The 9,229-nt window shown below is 55.7% G+C and overlaps 1 protein-coding gene across 1 annotated transcript in view; it reads right to left on the reverse strand.

Moving 5' to 3' along the window:
• Positions 1–8,770, reverse strand: part of LOC139241699 (SH2B adapter protein 1-like) — a gene marked incomplete at its 3' end in the record, with an annotated part of 98,317 nt that extends 89,547 nt beyond the window's left edge. The window contains exon 1 of the mRNA XM_070870072.1: positions 8,642–8,770. The remainder of the gene's footprint in view (positions 1–8,641) is intronic.
• Between the last annotated feature and the right edge of the window lie 459 nt (positions 8,771–9,229).

Raw genomic sequence — 9,229 nt, forward strand, 5'->3', positions numbered from 1 at the left:
ATCTGTGCCCAACATTTGCCCCAATCTGAGCCCAACACTTGCCCCAATCTGTGCCCAACATTTGCCCCAATCTCCCCCCCCCCAACACTTGCCCCAAACTGTGCCCAACATTTGCCCCAATCTGAGCCCAACACTTGCCCCAATCTGAGCCCAACATTTGCCCCAATCTGAGCCCAACACTTGCCCCAATCTGAGCCCAACATTTGCCCCAATCTGAGCCCAACACTTGCCCCAATCTGACCCCAACACTTGCCCCAATCTGACCCCAACAGTTACCCCAATCTGACCCCAACATTTGCCCCAATCTGTGCCCAACAGTTACCCCAATCTGTGCCCAACACTTGCCCCAATCTGTGCCCAACACTTGCCCCAATCTGAGTCCAACATTTGCCCCAATCTGAGCCCAACACTTGCCCCAATCTGTGCCCAACAGTTGCCCCAATCTGTGCCCAACATTTACCCCAATCTGAGCCCAACATTTGCCCCAATCTGAGCCCAACATTTGCCCCAATCTGAGCCCAACACTTGCCCCAATCTGTGCCCAACACTTGCCCCAATCTGTGCCCAACATTTGCCCCAATCTGAGCCCAACACTTGCCCCAATCTGAGCCCAACACTTGCCCCAATCTGTGCCCAACACTTGCCCCAATCTGAGCCCAACATTTGCCCCAATCTGAGCCCAACACTTGCCCCAATCTGTGCCCAACACTTGCCCCAATCTGAGCCCAACATTTGCCCCAATCTGAGCCCAACACTTGCCCCAATCTGTGCCCAACACTTGCCCCAATCTGAGCCCAACATTTGCCCCAATCTGAGCCCAACACTTGCCCCAAACTGAGCCCAGCATTTGCCCCAATCTGAGCCCAACACTTGCCCCAATCTGAGCCCAACACTTGCCCCAATCTGAGCCCAACACTTGCCCCAATCTCCCCCCCCAACACTTGCCCCAATCTGTGCCCAACATTTGCCCCAATCTGTGCCCAACATTTGCCCCAATCTGTGCCCAACATTTGCCCCAATCTGAGCCCGACACTTGCCCCAATCTGTGCCCAACACTTGCCCCAATCTGAGCCCAACATTTGCCCCAATCTGAGCCCAACACTTGCCCCAATCTGAGCCCAACACTTGCCCCAATCTGAGCCCAACACTTGCCCCAATCTGAGCCCAACACTTGCCCCAATCTGAGCCCAACACTTGCCCCAATCTGAGCCCAACATTTGCCCCAATCTGAGCACAACACTTGCCCCAATCTGAGCCCAACACTTGCCCCAATCTGTGCCCAACACTTGCCCCAATCTGTGCCCAACATTTGCCCCAATCTGAGCCCAACACTTGCCCCAATCTGTGCCCAACATTTGCCCCAATCTGTGCCCAACATTTACCCCAATCTGTGCCCAACACTTTCCCCAATCTGAGCCCAACATTTGCCCCAATCTGAGCCCAACACTTGCCCCAATCTGAGCCCAACACTTGCCCCAATCTGTGCCCAACACTTGCCCCAATCTGTGCCCAACACTTGCCCCAATCTGTGCCCAACATTTGCCCCAATCTGAGCCCAACATTTGCCCCAATCTGAGCCCAACATTTGCCCCAATCTGAGCCCAACACTTGCCCCAATCTGTGCCCAACATTTGCCCCAATCTGAGCCCAACATTTGCCCCAATCTGTGCCCAACACTTGCCCCAATCTGTGCCCAACATTTGCCCCAATCTGTGCCCAACATTTGCCCCAATCTCAGCCCAACATTTGCCCCAATCTGTGCCCAACATTTGCCCCACTCTCCCCCCAACATTTGCCCCAATCTGTGCCCAACATTTGCCCCAATCTGTGCCCAACATTTACCCCAATCTGTGCCCAACATTTGCCCCACTCACCCCCCAACATTTGCCGCACTCACCCCCCCAACACTTGCCCCAATCTGAGCCCAACATTTGCCCAAATCTGAGCCCAACATTTGCCCCAATCTGAGCCCAACATTTGCCCCAATCTGTGCCCAACACTTGCCCCATTCTGAGCCCAACACTTGCCCCAATCTGAGCCCAATACATGCCCCAATCTGAGCCCAACACCTGCCCCAATCTGTGCCCAACATTTACCCCAATCTGAGCCCAACATTTGCCCCAATCTGAGCCCAACATTTGCCCCAATCTGAGCCCAACACTTGCCCCAATCTGTGCCCAACACTTGCCCCAATCTGTGCCCAACATTTGCCCCAATCTGAGCCCAACACTTGCCCCAATCTGAGCCCAACACTTGCCCCAATCTGAGCCCAACACTTGCCCCAATCTGTGCCCAACACTTGCCCCAATCTGAGCCCAACATTTGCCCCAATCTGAGCCCAACATTTGCCCCAATCTGAGCCCAACACTTGCCCCAATCTGTGCCCAACACTTGCCCCAATCTGTGCCCAACATTTGCCCCAATCTGAGCCCAACACTTGCCCCAATCTGAGCCCAACACTTGCCCCAATCTGAGCCCAACACTTGCCCCAATCTGTGCCCAACACTTGCCCCAATCTGAGCCCAACATTTGCCCCAATCTGAGCCCAACACTTGCCCCAATCTGTGCCCAACACTTGCCCCAATCTGAGCCCAACATTTGCCCCAATCTGAGCCCAACACTTGCCCCAATCTGTGCCCAACACTTGCCCCAATCTGAGCCCAACATTTGCCCCAATCTGAGCCCAACACTTGCCCCAAACTGAGCCCAGCATTTGCCCCAATCTGAGCCCAACACTTGCCCCAATCTGAGCCCAACACTTGCCCCAATCTGAGCCCAACACTTGCCCCAATCTCCCCCCCCAACACTTGCCCCAATCTGTGCCCAACATTTGCCCCAATCTGTGCCCAACATTTGCCCCAATCTGTGCCCGACATTTGCCCCAATCTGAGCCCGACACTTGCCCCAATCTGTGCCCAACACTTGCCCCAATCTGAGCCCAACATTTGCCCCAATCTGAGCCCAACACTTGCCCCAATCTGAGCCCAACACTTGCCCCAATCTGAGCCCAACACTTGCCCCAATCTGAGCCCAACACTTGCCCCAATCTGAGCCCAACACTTGCCCCAATCTGAGCCCAACACTTGCCCCAATCTGAGCCCAACACTTGCCCCAATCTGAGCCCAACACTTGCCCCAATCTGAGCCCAACACTTGCCCCAATCTGAGCCCAACACTTGCCCCAATCTGAGCCCAACACTTGCCCCAATCTGAGCCCAACACTTGCCCCAATCTGTGCCCAACATTTGCCCCAATCTGTGCCCAACACTTTCCCCAATCTGAGCCCAACATTTGCCCCAATCTGAGCCCAACACTTGCCCCAATCTGAGCCCAACACTTGCCCCAATCTGTGCCCAACACTTGCCCCAATCTGTGCCCAACATTTGCCCCAATCTGTGCCCAACATTTGCCCCAATCTGAGCCCAACATTTGCCCCAATCTGAGCCCAACACTTGCCCCAATCTGTGCCCAACATTTGCCCCAATCTGAGCCCAACATTTGCCCCAATCTGTGCCCAACACTTGCCCCAATCTGTGCCCAACATTTGCCCCAATCTGTGCCCAACATTTGCCCGAATCTCAGCCCAACATTTGCCCCAATCTGTGCCCAACATTTGCCCCACTCTCCCCCCAACATTTGCCCCAATCTGTGCCCAACATTTGCCCCAATCTGTGCCCAACATTTGCCCCAATCTGTGCCCAACATTTGCCCCACTCACCCCCCAACATTTGCCGCACTCACCCCCCCAACACTTGCCCCAATCTGAGCCCAACATTTGCCCAAATCTGAGCCCAACATTTGCCCCAATCTGAGCCCAACATTTGCCCCAATCTGTGCCCAACACTTGCCCCATTCTGAGCCCAACACTTGCCCCAATCTGAGCCCAACACCTGCCCCAATCTGTGCCCAACACTTGCCCCAATCTGAGCCCAACTGTTACCCCAATCTGAGCCCAACTGTTACCCCAATCAGTGCCCAACACTTGCCCCAATCTGAGCCCAACATTTATCCCAATCTGTGCCCAACATTTACCCCAATCTGTGCCCAACATTTGCCCCAATCTCCCCAACACTTGCCCCAATCTGTGCCCAACATTTGCCCCAATCACCCCCCAACACTTGCCCCAATCTGTGCCCAACATTTGCCCCAATCTCCCCCCAACATTTGCCCCAAACTGTGCCCAACATTTGCCCCAATCTGAGCCCAACACTTGCCCCAATCTGTGCCCAACATTTGCCCCAATCTCCCCCCCCCAACACTTGCCCCAATCTGTGTCCAACATTTACCCCACTCTCCCCCCAACATTTGCCCCAATCTGTGCCCAACATTTGCCCCAATCTGTGCCCAACATTTGCCCCAATCTCAGCCCAACAGTTGCCCCAATCTGTGCCCAACATTTGCCCCACTCTCCCCCCAACATTTGCCCCAATCTGTGCCCAACATTTGCCCCAATATGTGCCCAACATTTACCCCAATCTGTGCCCAACATTTGCCCCACTCACCCCCCCAACATTTGCCGCACTCACCCCCCCAACACTTGCCCCAATCTGAGCCCAACACTTGCCCCAATCTGTGCCCAACATTTGCCCCAATCTCCCCCCCAACACTTGCCCCAATCTGTGCCCAACATTTGCCCCAATCTCCCCCCAACATTTGCCCCAATCTGTGCCCAACATTTGCCCCAATCTGAGCCCAACACTTGCCCCAATCTGTGCCCAACATTTGCCCCAATCTCCCCCCCCAACACTTGCCCCAATCTGTGCCCAACATTTGCCCCAATCTGAGCCCAACACTTGCCCCAATCTCCCCCCCCAACACTTGCCCCAATCTGTGCCCAACACTTGCCCCAATCTGAGCCCAACATTTGCCCCAATCCCCCCCCCCAACACTTGCCACAATCTCCCCCCCCAACACTTGCCCCAATCTGTGCCCAACATTTGCCCCAATCAGAGCCCAACACTTGCCCCAATCTGAGCCCAACACTTGCCCCAATCTGAGCCCAACACTTGCCCCAATCTCCCCCCCCAACACTTGCCCCAATCTGTGCCCAACACTTGCCCCAATCTGTGCCCAACACTTGCCCCAATCTGAGCCCAACATTTGCCCCAATCTGAGCCCAACATTTGCCCCAATCTGAGCCCAACACTTGCCCCAATCTGTGCCCAACACTTGCCCCAATCTGTGCCCAACACTTGCCCCAATCTGAGCCCAACATTTGCCCCAATCTGAGCCCAACATTTGCCCCAATCTGAGCCCAACACTTGCCCCAATCTGTGCCCAACATTTGCCCCAATCTGAGCCCAACATTTGCCTCAATCTGTGCCCAACACTTGCCCCAATCTGTGCCCAACACTTGCCCCAGTCTGTGCCCAACATTTGCCCCAATCTGTGCCCAACATTTGCCCCAATCTCAGCCCAACATTTGCCCCAATCTGTGCCCAACATTTGCCCCAATCTCCCCCCAACATTTGCCCCAATCTGTGCCCAACATTTGCCCCAATCTGTGCCCAACATTTACCCCAATCTGTGCCCAACACTTGCCCCAATCTGAGCCCTACATTTGCCCCAATATGAGCCCAACATTTGCCCCAATCTGTGCCCAACATTTGCACCAATCTCCCCCCCAACACTTACCCCAATCTGAGCCCAACACTTTCCCCAATCTGTGCCCAACACTTGCCCCAATCTGTGCCCAACATTTGCTCCAATCTGAGCCCAACATTTGCCCCAATCTGAGCCCAACATTTGCCCCAATCTGAGCCCAACACTTGCCCCAATCTGTGCCCAACATTTGCCCCAATCTGTGCCCAACACTTGCCCCAATCTGTGCCCAACACTTGCCCCAATCTGTGCCCAACATTTGCCCCAAACTGTGCCCAACATTTGCCCCAATCTCAGCCCAACATTTGCCTCAATCTGTGCCCAACATTTGCCCCACTCTCCCCCCAACATTTGCCCCAATCTGTGCCCAACATTTGCCCCAATCTGTGCCCAACATTTACCCCAATCTGTGCCCAACATTTGCCCCACTCACCCCCCCAACATTTGCCGCACTCACCCCCCCAACACTTGCCCCAATCTGAGCCCAACATTTGCCCCAATCTGTGCCCAACATTTGCCCCAATCTGAGCCCAACACTTGCCCCAATCTGTGCCCAACACTTGCCCCAATCTGAGCCCAACTGTTACCCCAATCTGAGCCCAACATTTGCCCCAATCTGTGCCCAACACTTGCCCCAATCTGTGCCCAACACTTGCCCCAATCTGAGCCCAACTGTTACCCCAATCTGAGCCCAACACTTGCCCCAAACTGTGCCCAACACTTGCCCCAAACTGAGCCCAACATTTGCCCCAATCTGAGCCCAACATTTATCCCAATCTGTGCCCAACATTTACCCCAATCTGTGCCCAACATTTGCCCCAATCTCCCCAGCACTTGCCCCAATCTGTGCCCAACATTTGCCCCAATCTCCCCCCCAACACTTGCCCCAATCTGTGCCCAACATTTGCCCCAATCTCCCCCCCCCAACACTTGCCCCAAACTGTGCCCAACATTTGCCCCAATCTGAGCCCAACACTTGCCCCAATCTGAGCCCAACATTTGCCCCAATCTGAGCCCAACACTTGCCCCAATTGAGCCCAACATTTGCCCCAATCTGAGCCCAACACTTGCCCCAATCTGACCCCAACACTTGCCCCAATCTGACCCCAACAGTTACCCCAATCTGACCCCAACATTTGCCCCAATCTGTGCCCAACAGTTACCCCAATCTGTGCCCAACACTTGCCCCAATCTGTGCCCAACACTTGCCCCAATCTGAGTCCAACATTTGCCCCAATCTGAGCCCAACACTTGCCCCAATCTGTGCCCAACAGTTGCCCCAATCTGTGCCCAACATTTGCCCCAATCTGAGCCCAACATTTGCCCCAATCTGAGCCCAACATTTGCCCCAATCTGAGCCCAACACTTGCCCCAATCTGTGCCCAACACTTGCCCCAATCTGTGCCCAACACTTGCCCCAATCTGAGCCCAACACTTGCCCCAATCTGTGCCCAACACTTGCCCCAATCTGAGCCCAACACTTGCCCCAATCTGAGCCCAACACTTGCCCCAATCTGTGCCCAACACTTGCCCCAATCTGTGCCCAACACTTGCCCCAATCTGTGCCCAACACTTGCCCCAATCTGTGCCCAACACTTGCCCCAATCTGAGCCCAACACTTGCCCCAATCTGAGCCCAACACTTGCCCCAATCTGAGCCCAACATTTGCCCCAATCTGAGCCCAACACTTGCCCCAATCTGAGCCCAACACTTGCCCCAATCTGAGCCCAACATTTGCCCCAATCTGAGCCCAACACTTGCCCCAATCTGAGCCCAACATTTGCCCCAATCTGAGCCCAACACTTGCCCCAATCTGAGCCCAACATTTGCCCCAATCTGTGCCCAACACTTGCCCCAATCTGAGCCCAACATTTGCCCCAATCTGTGCCCAACACTTGCCCCAATCTGAGCCCAACACTTGCCCCAATCTGAGCCCAACACTTGCCCCAATCTGAGCCCAACATTTGCCCGAATCTGTGCCCAACACTTGCCCCAATCTGAGCCCAACACTTGCCCCAATCTGAGCCCAACACTTGCCCCAATCTGAGCCCAACATTTGCCCCAATCTGAGCCCAACACTTGCCCCAATCTGAGCCCAACACTTGCCCCAATCTGTGCCCAACACTTGCCCCAATCTGAGCCCAACACTTGCCCCAATCTGAGCCCGACACTTGCCCCAATCTGAGCCCAACATTTGCCCCAATCTGAGCCCAACATTTGCCCCAATCTGTGCCCAACACTTGCCCCAATCTGAGCCCAACATTTGCCCCAATCTGTGCCCAACATTTGCCCCAATCTGAGCCCGACACTTGCCCCAATCTGAGCCCAACACTTGCCCCAATCTGAGCCCAACACTTGCCCCAATCTGAGCCCAACATTTGCCCCAATCTGTGCCCAACATTTGCCCCAATCTGTGCCCAACATTTGCCCCAATCTGTGCCCAACACTTGCCCCAATCTGAGCCCAACATTTGCCCCAATCTGTGCCCAACAATTGCCCCAATCTGAGCCCAACATTTGCCCCAATCTGAGCCCAACATTTACTCCAATCTGTGCCCAACATTTACCCCAATCTGTGCCCAACACTTGCCCCAATCTGAGCCCAACATTTACCCCAATCTGAGCCCAACATTTACCCCAATCTGTGCCCAACATTTACCCCAATCTGAGCCCAACATTTGCCCCAATCTGTGCCCAACATTTACTCCAATCTGTGCCCAACACTTGCCCCAATCTGAGCCCAACACTTGCCCCAATCTGAGCCCAACATTTACTCCAATCTGTGCCCAACACTTGCCCCAATCTGTGCCCAACACTTGCCCCAATCTGAGCCCAACATTTGCCCCAATCTGAGCCCAACACTTGCCCCAATCTGAGCCCAACATTTACTCCAATCTGAGCCCAACATTTGCCCCAATCTGAGCCCAACACTTGCCCCAATCTGAGCCCAACATTTACTCCAATCTGTGCCCAACACTTGCCCCAATCTGAGCCCAACACTTGCCCCATTATTTGCCCCATTATTAGGCCCGGCCCAGTTACCTGCCCCTGCGGCCCATGGCCTGCCCCTGGGGCCTGGGGCCTGCGGCCTGTGTCTCAGTCCCCGGCCTCTCCCTGTGCCTGTATCCCAGGCCCGGGCCTCTCTCTCTCTCTCTCTCCTCTTGTTGTCTCTCTCTCTCTCTCTCTCGCTCTGTGTGTGGCTCGGAAGCCGCCGCCCCCTTTCTCCCTCTCCTTCCCCCCCCCGTGACTGACTGACAGCCGCCTCCGCCAATCACCGGGCGCCTGTCCGCCTTCTTCCACCAATCACGGGGCGCCGCCGCGCTGACTTGATTGACGGGGGGGGGGGCGGGACCTTGGGGGGCCGTGTGGGTGGTGGGGGAAAAGAGATGGCGCCCGCGTCCACCAATCAGCGCGCCGCCTGCCGCCTGGACTGACAGGCGCGCCCCGACCAATGGCCGCAGCGACCGTGACGTCAGAGCGGGAGGGAGCGGGCGGGGGGGGGGGGGGGAGCGGAGCGAAAGGGAAAAGGGGGCGGGGGAAGCGGCGGCTGGCCTGCGACCAATCGCGGCCCGGCCCCCGTTTGATGGACAGGTAGCGAGCGCTTTGCTTTCGGGCCAATCGCGCGGGCGG

This window comes from Pristiophorus japonicus, unplaced genomic scaffold, assembly GCF_044704955.1.
Source record: "Pristiophorus japonicus isolate sPriJap1 unplaced genomic scaffold, sPriJap1.hap1 HAP1_SCAFFOLD_1121, whole genome shotgun sequence".
In the NCBI taxonomy this organism is placed as follows: domain Eukaryota; kingdom Metazoa; phylum Chordata; class Chondrichthyes; family Pristiophoridae; genus Pristiophorus; species Pristiophorus japonicus.